The sequence below is a fragment of the Lissotriton vulgaris genome, chromosome 3_1, assembly GCF_964263255.1.
Source record: "Lissotriton vulgaris chromosome 3_1, aLisVul1.2, whole genome shotgun sequence".
NCBI classification, from domain to species: Eukaryota; Metazoa; Chordata; class Amphibia; order Caudata; family Salamandridae; genus Lissotriton; species Lissotriton vulgaris.
In genome coordinates, this window is record NC_141689.1 from 1,215,452,958 (window position 1) to 1,215,470,120 (window position 17,163).

Sequence of the window (17,163 nt, forward strand, 5' to 3'; positions counted from 1 at the left end):
AAAAGAAGACTGAGATTGTTGCAAATGTGTCTGCTGTTTATGTAACAGGGACCCTAGTCCTCTGTCCTGCTCTGTCGTTTCCCTGAATTAGATATCTCTGTCTTTTCGGGCTATTAAAAATAGAAGGGTATTACAGTTCCAGCGTTCACGTTAAAATTCATAACTATCTAAAGGAAAAAACTTCTGTTCCTCAATTAAAAAGCCAGAATCGGTTACAATTTCTCTAATCAATTGATCATTCAAATGCAGTACAGGCATCCACGTGCCTCCGCACAAGTATTTTGTTAATCCTAAACTTTCTATTAATATTAGATACCCCCCTATTTTCAATAGTGAGAAGAGATTTTTTACAATCTGCCGGAAGCTCTCCACATCTTTGCTTGCACATGACAAACACTCGAAACTGACCACACGGTCAGCCTGTGGCACCACAACTGGATCGAATTGGTTGCTTTTAGTGATGTCGCATTTCAATACTTGTTTGACTACACTTCTTAGTTTCTTTCGTTTCTCATCAAGCTTGCCACTGCAAAATAAGATGAAAAAGGACTTGTCAAAAAACAAAGAAGAAAAAAACATGGTTAGTACTTTCCCATTACTTTGTCAATATTATTTTTAATTGAAAAACACAACTTGAATTGAGGATTAGACAAGACTACCGTTTAGCAGGAAATGTAATTATGTTATTGTGAACTCAAAGCAAGCATTGCTAATGATTTAAAATGACATTCATTTGAAATCACAAAGAACATCTTTGGTAAAATCACTGATGGTATCACATATGTGAACAGAATTGCTTCACTGCCCTAAAAACCTGGTGTTAGAAATGGGATTTCCGGTTGGCTGAGGCTTGCGCCAAAGCCAGGCAGAAACCACCACTCTAGTCAGGGCAAGGGAGTTACACACCAAAGATAACTCCTGCTCACCCTCTAGGCAATGTGGCGGGAGCAGTAAGGCTTATCCCGGAGGCAATGTAGGTTAAGTGTTTGCGCACGCACCCAGCAACAACACCCAAGGCCCACCACAAAGGAAACTCCACACAAGGTTATTTATAAAAAATAGCCTTTGTAGTATAGCAAACACATTAGATAAAAACACACACTTTACAATGTGCCAACAGGCACGGGCAGAATTTACAGGGGATATATGTACAGGAAAGGGCCACATGGACCACTATCAGGAATAGGCACTTTTAGAACTCAAATACTTGGTAGAATTACACTTAAGACCTAGAATACTTGTTAGAAATAGCACTTTGTAGGAATAATAATTCTTGTAGGAATAGAAAATAGAGCACACAACCAGTAATCACTGGTAACAGGTAAGTACCACCTACGCAACCCTAACCACCTTAGGAAAATATTACGCAGGGAACCAGGAACTCACTAGCAACACCTGTACTAGGAAGAACAACCACCTAAGTATCACTACACATTTAGGGGTATAGGCATGAAAACATTACACATGATGCATAGAAATACATTCAGTGGTGCCGGAAGACCAATTACGCAGAAATCACATAGGCCACAACCTGTAACTGTCCCCAGGCCAACTGGCCTCTCTGGGGCTGAAACGCCCTGTGTTCCAAAATGTCAAGGGGGGGGGGCCTAAATGGAACAGCTGCCCACTAAGTGCTGGGCAGCTGTGGAGATAATAGGACCAACATGGTGGAGTCTCGTGGGCTCTGGCCACCAAAACACTCATGGCCCCATGAGCCTCGCTGGGCTCAAGAACAACTGTGGGGCAAGGTGGGAGCCTCGGTGCTCCGATGAAAGAATGCCCAGTGTGGGGGGAGCGGCCCACTGTCTGCCGGGGCCGCCCTACCACCCAAAAATGCCCCCAAATCATTTGAGTCTCTCTCCTGGGACTCGAGGTAAAATTATGCCAAGGAGCCTCTCAGGGCTCTTTGCAATATGCCCCCTTGAGCCTCGGGGGCTCTAGAACAACAATGCCCACCATTGGAGTCCCTCTCTGGGGGACTCGAAATCACAGGATGCCCCCTGAGCCTCTCGGGGCTCTTTACAATTGCGCCTCGCTGGGGGAGCGGCCCACTGCCTGCCGGAGCCGCTCTACCCTCCCAGCGCCCCACAAGCAAGTCTGCACCACAGGAGGAGGGGTGGCCACCGGCAATGTGCCCCAACGGCCCCTCTCTCTTTAAATCTGTGCACTCACCGGGATGACGGCTGTAGCTGGAGAGCTCCTGCTCCTCGGGGCTCTCAGACACTGCAGCTGCCCTCGGCTTTTCCTGCCAGAGGGCGGGCTTTCCTGTTGCCGCGGGCGGGGCGCCTCTTCTCCGGGGCCTCGCCTTCATCGGGGACTCTTGCAGCGCATCAAATGGAGGCGGGGTGGGCTCCCGTCCTCCTTCCTGCTTTCCGGCCTGGGGCAGCCAATGGCAGTGTGGTGACTCTGCCGCGGGGAAATCAATGGCAGCGCGGCCCTCGGACCAGCCCCTAGGCTTTGGGGCGAGTAAACTCCTGGTGGCGCGGCGATTCCTCCGGAAAGTATGGGGTAGGCTCCCGGGTGGAAATAAACACAACACAAAAAAAGGGCAAAAGGCGGCAGGCTAAGCGGGGTGGGCACCCGTGTCGCAAATTACCACTGAGAAGGGTGAACCCCATGCCGGGGAATCTCTCCAGGCAAGCAGCTCAGGGCTATCGGGAATGAAGCAGCGCTGGTCCCCTTAGGCTGCCCACAGAGCGCTCCCAAGCGCTACAAAGATCCAGGAGCCAGGGCAAAGCACTCCCCAGCGCGAGGATGCCCCAAAGGGTAGAAACAAGTACTTCAGGAGGTGGGGAGGCAAGGCTGTGCCCAGGATCCAGCTCACAGGGCCCTCCAGGCAGGAAGGCAGTCCCCAGTGGCGGTCCTCCTGGCGCCCAGCAGCAGCAGCTCCCCTCAAGGAAAGGATCCAGGAAAAGAACAACATTTCTGGGGACACAGCCCCTTTTTATACAGGTAAATCCTTTGTCTGTGTGCAGGGTGGGGACATTAGACGCACCACAGGGGGCGGAGTCAGCATTGTGTGGGGAAAGCCCAGCCCTATTCAGGTCCCAGGGGCACCCCTCCCTCACATCAGCATGCTAATCTCTCCACTCACCACCGGGGCAGACCCATCTTGACTCCTGGAGCCAGGCTCACCAGCCAGCTCCAGCCATTCACATGCCAGACATAAAATACATCGGTATGCCAACTTCTAGAAGTGGCACTTCCACACTAGACACAGTCACGCTGCACACATCATCGTGCAGCATTTAATCACACAAGTCCACACATACCAAACTCGAGTCTGCACACCCCACACATCAGGAACTACCAGGGACACATACATTCCCCATGCATTCCTATGGGAGGGCAGGCCAACCTCACTACACGCATGCACTTTACCCTGGGAAACAGTGGTAAAGTGTGCAGAAGCCAAAAATCACTAGCACCATGTCACAATTAAAAGCAAAAAGTTCAGGGGTGAACCTGCCAGAAGGGTCAAGTCCAACACATGGGACCTCACACAATGACCTGTCTAGTTTCTAGGACTGATAGACATCCATCTCCTCTGTCCAGTGTCATCACTGTGGCTCTCATAGACCGAAAGAGACTGTGTGTGTGTCTATGTGGCATGAATACTATAGGAGAAAGAAAGAAAGAAAGAAAGAAAGAAAGAAAGAAAGAAAGAAAGAAAGAAAGAAAGAAAGAAAGAAAGAAAGAAAGAAAGTAAAGGATACTCAAGGGATTTTGAAAATTGGGAATCCACCAACCCTATTGACTATGGATGTGCTCTAAACAAGCATGCTTGGTGTAGTTCAGTAATACACACATCCTGACACTGCTTTCTGAGGGTCGTATTTGAAAAGTCAGAGAGGTGCACTCAATTAAGTATATGTCGAAACACAGTTCACAGGTTTTGGGTGTGACTGTGAGATGTTCTAGGTGTGTCACAGATGTGTACATAGTTCATGATCATGAGCAAACACAAGCGTATGCTGTAGGACGGGAATTGTGTGCACTAGGCCCATGCAAACAATATCTTCTACTGTCAAAGCAGAGGGACATGTTTGATAGGTTAATATACACATTGCTTAGTTATAGATTAGGCACTCTGGACAGATTTCTTACATTTTCACTCAAGGCAGTGCAACAAAAAAGTTGCTTTGCTACATTGCACAAAGGGAAGAAATCCGCCCAAAGGCAACTTTATTCAGAAAGGCTGCTGCTTCTGTCATCCCCTGCACTGTCACTCTTTTAGGCTGCGTTGGCGCAATGCACCTCCCTTGCACGAAGGTTCAGAGGCATGTGCATCATATATAGAATAGGAGTTGTACAGGAAGCTTAGGCTTCCAGGACAAACTCCTATGCCTATATAAACTCTAAGACATTCCATACATTGTATTGTGCTATATAGAGCAGCACATGTGCAGTGTGTGGAATGTTTGGAGAAAATAAAGTATTACTCTTTAATCAAGGAGAAAGCAGTTTTTCACACAAAGCGGGGTTGACTATCTTGTTAGATTGAGCTTTGTGTCACACTCTCTGGGTGTGTCAGCGAATTCACCCAAGTTACAACCATGTAATACCCCCGTAACTAAAATTGGAGCAAAGCAACTCAGACTAGTATTTACACAATGAAAAAGGCAGATTTTCCAATGCAAATATCTTTTTTCACTGGAAAGTGAACTCCCTTTCAAAAATGTTTGTCCCTTTCAGTCACTTGAGCCGGCACAAGGTGTTTATAAGTCCATTTCTGTGTGTATTGTACACACGCACTTAACATGGCCTGTACTCAAAAGCTTTAGCCCATGTTTGGTGTAACTATGTGGACAGACAGAGCAGGGTAGGAGGCCATGAACTGTGCTTTTCAGATACATGGACTAACACTTGTTTGACATATAAAGAATGGTAATTATTTTTGGTATATCTTGGCAATAGGAAATGTGGCATCTGGAATTCATGCACTGTGTATTGGAGGAGAGAGGACTCTGGTGGCACCTAAGCAAAAGCTCTCCAAATCATTCTCATAAATGCAGTTTACAGTTTCTGTAACCATCTATTAAGAAAGTTGTCACCCTCTGATGGAGCAATCAGTGTTATATTACTGTGATTTCCTGGCCACATGTTTCTGAGTGATTGACCTTTTTCAAGAAGAAGAAGCAGGTTGCACCGGGGATTGCTTGAAATGGGTCAGTACTCACTCCAAAGAGCACAAGTGCATCCTGGTTCTGCCAATCTTATCACTCTGGAGTGGTCCTAACCTGAATCTCTACCAGTGATAGCGGATGTTGACAATGCCGACATGTGTGCTGTCAAGATATGCACCGGTATCCGGTATGATTGGATCAAGATCTTTAATGTGCATTGGTCTGAAGTGCAGTCTGATGCATTGGAATGGAGTGGGAGCTGATTCCTTTGTGAAGCATGTGTTGTTGCATACTGTTCTAATATGTGCACATCCTTTCAGTGCGAGAGGAGTGGTTGGCATATGCAATGCTTGTAGTCCAATGATAACAGAGCAAACATACTTTTCTGGGGATAATTCCAAATCTTTGAATAGTAACATGGCAGTTACAATCTAACTACAATGCACTAGGGACACCTCCGGAGTATAAAGGTAATTTGTGAATTAATCATGCTCTAAATTATAAACAATGTTTCTTCCTCATACCTGTTCTTGCAATAGTCACAATTTATTTTGCAAAAATGAAGAAAAGTTGCATACAAATTTATTAGAAAATGCATGGAAAGAAAGCTTAAATCCAAATACTACTTGAGGCAATCTTTTGACAAGTTTCTACTCAGCATCCAAGCTTATTTGTTGAAATGAGGTCCACACTTTGCACAGATAATATTGTTTGTACAGCAGCTTAACAGTACATACTAAAAGTCCTTAATAATGTCCTTGTTAACCTTACGGGTGTTGTTGAAGCGCTCAGTATACCTCATTGGGATGATCCTCAGGACCCATCAATTAAAACCGTAGTCATACAAAAATTTGCCATAAACGGAACATATTGACATAGAAAATGGGCACCCAAAAGAGTGGAAAATATCCATATAGTAAAATCCAACAGTATCCCTGACATTACGCAAACATATCGGGTTTTACACAAACAGACAGATGGAGGGCATCTGTGCCTGTTTAAATTCAAACCATGCTGTAGAAGGCCAGGGATAAACCTAGGTCAGGGGTTCAACTGAATGGACCTGCCATAGGTGCAAGGATTCAGCCAACTTTAAGGGGCCAGTCAAGAGGTGCATGAAAAGAATCAATGGTAGAAGCCGGAACTTTGACTTAACTGATGGAGGATGCCTCTGTGGGCAGGTAAAGGTGTGCAACTAATCAACCAGGTGAAGATCGTACTAAATGGATCTGCCATATTGGCCACTGGACAGGCTATATGAACCTTGTAACGGCAAAACTCTAGATGTCCCAATAAAATACAATGAAATATAATACATTAGAAAGACTTGTAAAATGACTAAAACAGATGCACAGTGGCTCTAGGGGGTATCCGAGCATCACAGTTGCAATGAAATAAAGAATTTGTCATGGGGCAGGAATGCTCAAGCTGAAGGCTAATCATAAACTGGCCCTTGGATAGAAAACTGCCCATATAGACTTTGCAAAAGTTTGGCCTTCATGGGAGCCATAAGAAATTATATGAGAAAAGAGGCCAGTACCTTAAGTGAAACAAATGTAAGACTTTGTGTGAGTGTAAGGTCATCATGGTTCTAGTACCATGATGACCTTACACTCACACAAAGGCTCAATTTACATAGGCTCAATAATGGAAAAAATTTTTTTTGAGAACAAGACATTATACAGATGTCCAATCATAGAACTGCCAATGTGCCGAATGTCCAATCATTGAACGGCCAATGTGCCGAACTATTATAGTGTTTGTGCAAAATTTCAAATATATTTGCAATAGCAAAGCGCAGTCTCCATATAATATATTGACCATGTTGGGGTAATTACTGACACAGGCATGAAAGTATAATTGAAACCCAGTCAAATTAAATATTTTATCTAAGGTGTTCAGACTGTGGCTCACAGTGTGAGCCTGGGCTTAAGGAACTGGAGTTGTCTTTTCATGTTGCCACCTCATTGATCGTTTTCAATTTTAGCAGTGTGATCCATGTCTTTGAAGTGACTGACCAGGAAGGCAGTCATCATACTGCAGTTTATGTGGGACTTACTTTGTCCTATACATTTTTTAATTTATTTCGCTGTCAATCTATATAAGTGGTCATCAGAAGCTGGCATATATTATGCCTTTACTGCCACAGCTGGAAAATAGTTTTAGTGTTTACTCCCATTAATAGTGATTTGTTTTGTATTAGAAGTAAGCAGTCTCTCAGAGCAATGTGTCCTCCTACCTCTGGAAGATTCTTAACTGCTCCTAGAGTTGGTTTTTCTGTGCTACATCTGCTCTGAACTGTGATTTTCTTTGGTTTCCTTAAAGGAGAACAAGGATTTATCTATTACTTTTGGATCCAGTAAGTTCCAATGCTTCTTCTTGGTGCCGCAAATCTAGTTTCCAACTGGGATAAGCATAATGACACATGCCAATGGTAATATTTGTAACTGTTCTTTAGCAGTTTAAAGAGTTTCTCTGGGAGCAGAAACATGCATTTTTGAAGACCTCTCTAACTATAATTTTAGGGTAAGTTGTATGCCTTGTCAAAATAATCTTCATGTCCAGCACAATCCCCCATATACAAAGTTCTCTTTCACTGTATGTGGATGAAGGCCTTGAAAATGTAAAAGGGTTTTGTTGTCTATAGACTTGGTATATAGGCTCATAACCATTTTATCATCCTCAATGCGAATTTGTAAGTCCAGAAAATGGATTTGTTGTTTCCTTCTCTCCATAGTGAAACATATGTTATGAGATCTATTGTTGAATCATTCTGCAAACATCTGTAGTCCTTGCCTTTAAGAGTTAAAAAGAAAGAGTTGACAATGCAGATAAATTCTGGATAGAAGGTCTGACTGAGGCTCCCTAATCAAGTATACAAATATGCATTATTAATGCCAGATTTTGATGTAAAAATATTGATGCATCCTGTTAACAGTGTTCTTTGTGAAATAAAAAGAATTGGTGATGCATTTCATCAACATAGTTCAAATGTTCATGTATATATTACTGTCAAATATTGTTATCTTGTAGAATCACAACTGACTATAAACAATACAAATCAAATTAGCACAGCACATCAACATATTAAAAGTAATATATCAATGTACCCTTGTTGGCTATGCATATGCTGTAGAATGTAGTATTGGGTTTATTCGCTCAATCTTTCACTGACCCTTGGTATACACCATGCCTAGACCTTTTTTTTTCCCCATTCGCATTTCCTATCACTACCAAGAAGGTGGTGTCAAGAGATGTCTGAGTGTGAAACTTTAGTGTGCCAGTGTGAGGCTAGCCAACATGATTCCACATAAGGCTGTCGAAGACCCCCACTTTAAGTGGCCACGTATAGATTAGTCACATTAAGGACAGGTTTCCTGCCATTCAATAAGTATGATTTCCAAATTTGTGATAGTGTTTTTGAAGGGTAGCCAATATTCGAAGCAGGAGCACTGCAAATACACAATTCAGGTGGGGCATAATATTTATCTATATTGTTTGTACTTTTCCCCAAGGAGACAAATTGGTTTGCGAACCACTGAGTGATATCCATCTGTATTCTGTCAAGTATGGGACCAAAGTTGTCTTGCATTATGTTCTGAAGCCCCCTCTTTATGTGCATACCTAAGTATTAGAGGTTGTGTTGTGAGAGAGACAGCTGAATAGGGAGTCTCCAAGAGAGTCTTGAGTTATACATGGGGTGAGAGGAAGCACCTCACACTTATCTAAATTCACGCAATAACCAGAGAATGTAGAGTGCTCTGATATTCAAGCTGTCAATGCCAGGATTAATCTGCGTGGGTTTGAGAACATGACTAATATATAATCGGCAGAGTAGAGAGCCTTTTACTCTTTTCCTGTAGTTTGTGCTCCCCTAATATGAGGTTCTCTCATCACTGCTGCTAGTGGTTCCAATGCCAGTATGAAAAGGAGGGGACACAGGGAGCAGCCTGTCTGGTTCCTTGACTAATAGTAATAGTCTGAGACAAAAAAATCATGGCATACTACTGGTATTTAAATATAGCCATTTGAGTTGGGTGAGGAAACCCTCCTTCTCCAACACTCAAAACACGATGTGCCATTCCACTATGTAGTATTCGGTGGGGTAGCCATTCAGGCATTTTACAGCTATTTCATTGGCTATAATTTCCATCTTAAGAATTTGAGCTAGGTCTGGAAGGAGAGTATGCAGATAAACATGTGAGATAAGGCAGTCTTCCTTCTCTCAACAGTAAGTATGCTCTGTATAATGACTGATAGAACTTGTGAAATTTCTCTAGTATGCTGATTGAGTGCATCATGAGGACACCATGGCTACTGAGCATGACTGGGATTGCGAGTTGTGCCTCTCTTTCCCCGAGTTGGTGGCCTAAGAATTATCCTGTCTCCCCCCCATAGTGATGTTTACAGATGTAAAATAATGTTTTCCACCTTTGATGTCAGTATGGCGTTATGGTCATATTTTGCTTTCAGAAGTTACTGAAGTGTCTGAGGTGTGGTGTGCTGTATTGCTTGTGTGTGTTCGTGAGGTGTTGCTGTTGTCCTTCACGGAAGATATGCTTTTGGTCAGTGTTTTTCCTCTGCTGGGTTGAGTCCCTAGTCAGGCTGACTCAGACACTGGTCTTCCCAACTGTCCACAATATTTGTGTTGAAGAGACAGTGACTTCATTGGTTGTCAGTTATGCGGCTAAGTGGGACTGGAGATGCTTCTTATAATAGTTTGTAATAAAATACAATGAGTCTCCAAGTCCCAGTGGGTGGAACAATACACGTTGTGGTAATGTTGTGGTCAGATATACTGCAGCGTAGAATGTCACCGTGCATAACTTTGTGTAGAAGAGTAAGACATACCAAGTAAAAGTCAATAAATGTACGAGTGCCATGGACACAGAAAGAGAAGATGTACTCTCTCTCCACAGAATGTTATAGTTACCATATGTCTTTAAAGGAAAAATCCTGAACCAGGTCTCATAAAAGGTGCCAGTCCTTGGGGTGGGTTATTGTTTAATGTAGAGCTTTGTCCAAATAGGGACCGGGCACTAGGTTCCAATCACTCACACTAAGAACTTATTATGGGGCAGAGAAAAGAGCAATCTGGTTATCTGCTTAAAGAACTGGATTTTGTTTCCAGTTGGGGCATGCACAGATCCTACACTCAGTGTTTGATGATGTACCTGGAGTTTTATGAAAATGAAATGAACGTCAGGGTCCAAACAGGACTGTGTTAACCGGATAGAGAGGCTCTTGCAGATAACTATTGCTACTTTGCTTTTTTTACTAAATCCTGTTTTTTTGTGAAGGATAGCACAAGAGGGAGGTTTACAGGAAAAATATATTGTCCCCACCCAGTCTCTTAGTAATTTTTGGGTTTCTACAGATCTAAGGTGTTTCTTTTTTAAAGAGGACTTTGTCTGGAGAGAGAGATTTAAGCTATGTGAGTGTTTGCTTCCTTTCATTCTGAGTAATCCAATCGTATTCAGGGATACTACCACTAGGCCATTGGCAGGAGGTATGCTTATCATACAGGTAAGATGTTAGCTAAGAAGGGATTCCCTGTAGTACTATGGGCAGGGAGTAATGTCCAAACTGCAGTGACTTCCATGTGCTTCTGTTACTATAGGTATTAAAACGTAATACTGGGGTAGGTGGTTTTCGTACTCAGAAAGGGTCCTCAGATAAGAAGGCCAAATGAGAAGGAAGGCTGGTACTTCAAGTATATCTTAAGTCGGGTGTGCAACTGTAGGTCCTGGGGAATGAATGGGACAGGGCCCCCTGCCAGAGCAATGTCCAATGAAAGGTGCACGATCCACTGCAGGGGCAGAAGTAGGGCCAGGGGTGGGGGAAGGACAGAGAATGGTGAAACATGTGAACTAATTTCCATAATTACGTGATTCTTTTCTTTCCTCTCTGCTCCTTTTCTATCTTCAACTGTAACCAAGTCCACTCTAAGCTATAGTTACTGATCCCTGTTTGTCCATGTAACACTGAACTCTGATCCATATTCCCAATATTTTTTAGTCTGCGGGAGGGAGCTACCCCTTCTATTTGCCTATTGAATTACCAAGCCATGCTCCTTCCTTGAACCTACTAAATTACCCATTCCAACTTATTTCCTTTTCTTACATTCACTTCTGCTCATTTCATGTTTTTTTCATTGAAATATAATAGTTCAGCAGTCATATAAAATACCTTTAAACTGTGTTCTGCCATTTGAAAGGCACTTGTTATGACTGTACTGTAAAGTGAGTACATACTGGCACTTGAGTGATAGATACAAGTACTAAATAAATACACAAAGAAATGAAAACATAAATCAGTATTATTTAGCCTGTACCTGTTGCCTTCTAGTTCACAGACCAACTTGAAGCATGGGGTCCAGTCTTTAGTTCCTGGTTCATTGTTCAGGGATCTTTCAAAGTAGCGGAGATTAGATGTACAGTAGTCTGATACAATGATCTCTGTGAAGTCCTCGCAAGAAGATAAATGCTGATGGATGGTTGGTCCACAGCCTATATCTAGCAGAAGATTTCCTTTCACACGTCCTTGGAAAAAGAGTGATATAATAGATCAGCATAACTTGAGTCAAGTTACTCATGTGGGACATTGGAATATACCATCAGCAAAACTTTTGATTTATATTTTACAAATATGATGGTTTGCAAAAGAAAACTACAATAGGTGATTCAGTGATGGATCAACATTGTGCACTAAAGACTGGCAGCGTGCAAAGGGAATTTATAGCACTCTAACAACTCCAGCCAATAACATGGACTTGCTGACTAACTTAAAGTTAATATAACACAATAGCAAAAGGCAACGGAAAAAACGAATACTCTAAAAAACACGTTTTTCAAGGGAGTTCCTTGATGCAATGATAGGACAAATGTGGAAATTGTAGTGTATTCAGTAGCATGAGAGAATATATCGCTGGGCCAAGGCATGATAACTGGGCATTCACCGTGTGTCCTTGTGATGAAGATTAACTGAGTTTTCATCAGGCCATCCTGAAAGAAAGTCGGTCAATTTACATTTACTGTTTTAAATGCGGCAAGGTAAGTGTTAACTTTGTTGGAAAACAACAGTTGCTCACACCTTTAACATTTTAGCAATCTCAGCTTTTGCTGAACACAAGGCTAAATGTACTAGGGCCATATGTAGGTAGGTCTTTTGGGTTCGCAAACCCCGAAATTCGCAGAATTCGGGGTGTTTGCATTCGCAAAAGTGTGTGATGCAATGTAGGTAAGTAATGTTCCACGCAAAATTGCTAATCGTGAAATTTGCGATTACCAATTTTGCGAGTAATGAATTCTGCGAATAAATTTGCGAATTTGCAAGCTGCGTCTCAGTATTTGCGAAAATCGCAAATACCGTCACGCTATTTGCAAATTCGCAATTTCCTATGTAGGTAAAAGTCGCAAATAGCGAATTCTCGAAAATCGCAATTTTGCACTTCTCAATCACCACCAACTCTGGCCAGGTGGTAGTCAGGTACAACCTATTTAAGGTGGCCCATAATGCAACAGTGGCTTCTCACAATGGCGGCGCTTTATGGTATAGCCAGGCGGCTGCGTATCCGAGAGGCTGAAGAGAGAAGGAGACACCAGGAGAGGATCTACAGGACACTCATCACCCTCTTCCAACGCACTGAGGAGGACATCCATGTGCACTACAGGCTGCATCCAGAAAGTATCCTGGAGCTGATAGAGGAGCTCACCCCCATGCTGGAGCACCCCACATACAGGGCCCACACCATTCTCACACACATACAGGTGTTGTGCTCACTGCACCTCCTAGCGTCAGGGAGTTTTCAGGGGATATTAGCCACAGTAGGAGGGGTGTCGCAGAGCACACTTTTGCGCTTTTTCCACGAGTTCCTCATTGCTATGATGCAGAGGATGCATCACCACATCAAATTCCCAGACACACAGCAGGAACTGGAACAAAGCAAACAGGATTTTTACCAAATTGCCCAATTCCCCCACGTGATTGGCTGTGTAGACAGAACACATTTTGCACTGTCCCCCCATCACACAATGAGTATGTTTTTAGAAACAGAAAATCATACCATTCGTTAAACATCCAGGTAGTCTGCAATGCCAAACATGTAATCACAGACATAGTGGCAAAATTTCCAGGAAGCACTCATGATTCCTTCATTTTTAGACACTGTGGTTTACATCGCAGACTTACAAATGGCGATTTTGGAGAGGGATACCTGCTAGGTAATTCTATGGCACACACAAATAGTAGTATGAAATGTTTTAACTTGCAGTATCTCACTAAACATCAACATACCTTATCCCTGCAGAAGACAGTGCATATGCTGTGCAGGACTACATCCTCACACCCTACCTCAATCCAACCACAGCTGCTGAGCGGAGATACAACACTCCCCACAGAGCCACAAGAGCCACCATTGAGAGGACCTTTGGAATCCTCAAAAGCCATTTCCGGTGCCTCCATGAGAGTGGAGGTACTCTACAGTACAGCCCGGAGACGTGTTGCAAGAGTGTGGTGGCCTGCGCAATGCTAGACAACATTGCTACCAAGAAGGGCACCCCAGTGGATCTGACAGAGTCCGGCACATCCGATGAGGAGGATCCAGCCCCCCAAAGCAGACATGTAGGTGGAGCCGGGGCAGCTGCCGGGTGCCTGAGACGTGATGACATCACACAGAACTACTTCTAGGTGAGATAATAGACCACAATGACCAATGTTGATGCAAAAAAAATATGTTTATTCCCTTAAATGCAGGATGTGAAAAGTCACACAGTGTGACTGTAACTTTGTAGTTAGTACATGTTAATGTCCTCACAGTGCCATTGCAGCAGTGAGTTAGGTAGTCCTCATGGCATGTGTTGCCTCACAACATGCCATTGTGCATGCCACCCCTTCACCTCCGGCGTGCACGCCCTGATGCACCTCCTTCAGTCTGTGCAGTTGCCTCGCTGTTGTCATCCACAGCTCTGCCTTGAAGGCCACTCCTACGCCTTTCTGCAGGGATAGGTGGAGTAGGGGTGCTCCTGCTGGATTGCCCTTCTGTGTCTAGGCTCACTGGTGTTACAATTCCCCCAGTGACAACAGCCCGCAGTTGGTCTAGTGCATGGGTCACCGGCACCAGGCTCTTGGCAACGTCCTGACAGCAGTGTGCCATCTCATGTTGCATGCTTACTGTTCTTCGTGCTAGCATGGATATAGCTGTGCATATGCGGCTGACAGCCCTTGCAAACTAGTCCAGGTGGGTGTGTAGCTGACGTTGTTCCCTGCGCTGGGCCTGCCTATCACTTCTAGCTTCACTCAGATTTGCCACTGAGGCTTGTGCAATTGCTGTCACACCAAGTCTCAGCTCCGACATGTGCCGGTTGTGTTGCACTAGCTGGTGCTGTATTGATGTGATCCCTTTACTTTGCAGGTGCTGCACTCGCAACTTGTTGCCCTGCGAAGACGGATTCTGTACCTTAGGAGGCATCGCTGGTGTTGGCCCGTGCCCTCTGTCTGGCACCACTGCCAGTTGTGTTTGATGTGCAGGATTGTGATTTGCAGCCTGTGTGAACTCGTTGGGATCCGTAGAGCTGGATGGCATTGGTATCAGTGCAGGAACAATTCTGCGCCATTTGGTTTGCGCTGATGGTGTGTCCCGTGTGGCACCCTGGCTCTCCTGCCCTACCTGGTCCTCTGCTGTAACTGTCTCCCCCACTGCAGCCACAGTGTCCTGTGTTGTTGGTTCATCTGCCAAAAAATAGCACACATGAGTTGTGTGTTATTTTTTTTTTCCATTACTATAAAGTTCTTGAAACTACAAATGACATGCCTACTTGTCTATTTTGTCTATTTTGAACATTGCTAGGGTGACTGTTCCCTATGTACCGTTTGTATGTGTTTCTGAACCAACTTTCACAGCATGGGACTACATTTCCCATAATGCCTCACTGGGTTACCCTCACAACATGGACCGGATTCCTATTCATGCATGGGGATGTTGGGGTATGAGTGGGATGGGTATGTTTTGGGGATATTGGCAAGCATCTAACCTTCTGTGGTGTCTCTGATGTCGGAGCTGTCAAGGTCAGCCACGCCTCGTCACTGCCTCAGGAAGGAGGGTGCCCTCCACCAACTCCTCCATGGGCGTCAGATCTGAAGCAGTGGAGGTCCCACCTCCAGTTGCCTTTGCCTCTGCCAATCTGGTGGCCACCCTCTCCTTCGATCTCTGCCTCATATCGTACCACCTCTTCCTTAAGTCCTCAGTGGTACGATGGGTTACACCTATGGCGTTTACCTTTTCTTGAATGTCAGAAATATTTTTCTTTTCCTGGCCTCAGGAACATGAAGTGAGTCTTTCCTAAACAGGAGGTCATGTTGCCTCACTACCTCCTCAGTCAATACCTCCAGCTCCCTCTCTGAGAATTTTTGTTTTCTTTTCCTGCTGTGTTCATCAGCCTGCTTGTCCCCACCCTGCTTTTCCGAAGCCTGGGATTACATTTCAGCAACTTTGCTTTCACAGACAATTCCACACTCTCTCCTCACTGTCTCTCAGGCAGCAACTGACTCTGGAACAGGTACAGGGAATCAGGTGCAGCATGGGAAGTCACACCTCCTGGTTGTGATGTCAATATTCTGCACCTGAATTGCTCTTTCCCGGTTTTGCGATTCTTTATTAGCGAATTCACTAATAAGGAATCGCTATTTGAGTAATCGCACAATAACTCTGCAAATTTTTGGTAATCGCTAATTATTTGTAATTTTTTACCTACATCCCGTTTTACGATTCCGAAAGTGAGATTCGCAGAAAATTGCATTTTCTGAATCGCAAAAATGTATTTACCTACATATGCCCCCTAATATGCTGGTTAAAAAATCTGTTGCAAATTGTTCAGCGTTTGTTTTCTGAGAAGCATTTTATTCTGCCAACCAACCTATGTACTTAAAGGTCAGTTTGCAAAATAAGGAATCATAGAGAATTGCACAACGACCCGCCTTAATATTCACTAAGCAGGTCGCAAAATTGCAATTCCCTGTGATCAGCAGCAAAGTCAGGGTTAGTGACCTGCAAGGGACAGCTGACAGCCATGCCTGTCTTTTCATTTCAGATGACCAATTTAAAAAACGTCGACACATGTTTCATTGAATCAACATCAAGTTGGGCCTCATTCATCAGGAAGCAGAGACAAACATTGCACACAGTAGGAGTTCGTATTTTGAATGAGGTTCCGGATTGACATTCAAAAAAATGCATAGATGTTAAAAAAACATTCCCAATTTAAACGGATCAATGCTAATATATTTTTTAATTAAATCACTCATTTAGGGTGCAACTTGACTTCTATCGCGCAGTGAGCACCGGATCATCTCTGGGCAAACCCATTATACTAAGGGGATAGCACTGAGGATAAAAATATTGTGATGACTGGGTTTTTAACCCATTTACCGCAGCAGTGCGGGCATTCATTGAATGGGCGGGGGCGCGTCGGCCAACGGACATGTGCAGCACTACCAAGGTAGTGCTTGCGACGGCCGATGGCCGACGGGCGCACTTAACGGGTTAAATTATCACAACCACTGACAATTACCATGAGCCATAATCTGGTCCATTGTTTTTATCCCAACCATGCCCCCTCTGGCAGGAACCAACCAAATGCAAGTCAACCTTGATCCTGTTTCAGTCTTGGATCCGTAGTAGGAACAGCTCAGCCCGAACAACTCTGCCAGAGTGGGTCCCCTCAGAACTAGAACATAAGCAATCCCAGATCGTTCTCAGCCTACTTGGGACACATCAGTAGGGTGCAGCTTGAGCCTTATGTACATTGACCATTGGACCCACGTCTGGGCCTACCCATCGCACTTAGGGAATAGCATGAAGCAAAACAAAAACATGATGTTGGAATTCTTGAATTAATCTCATTCACTTTGAATTACTCTGGCCAGGAATCCAGTCCGTACATTTTTCCCACTGTGCCAAGTCAATCAGGAGCCAGCCATGTGCAAATCAGTCTTTGCCATGGTGCTAACAAAGCAGTCAAGCCTGAACTGCCAGCGCAGG

General features: G+C 44.1%; 1 pseudogene; it reads right to left on the reverse strand.

Annotated features, from left to right (window-relative positions):
* Positions 1-87: 87 nt before the first annotated feature.
* Positions 88-14,292, reverse strand: LOC147727669 (nicotinamide N-methyltransferase-like; annotated as a pseudogene).
* Positions 14,293-17,163: the final 2,871 nt, after the last annotated feature.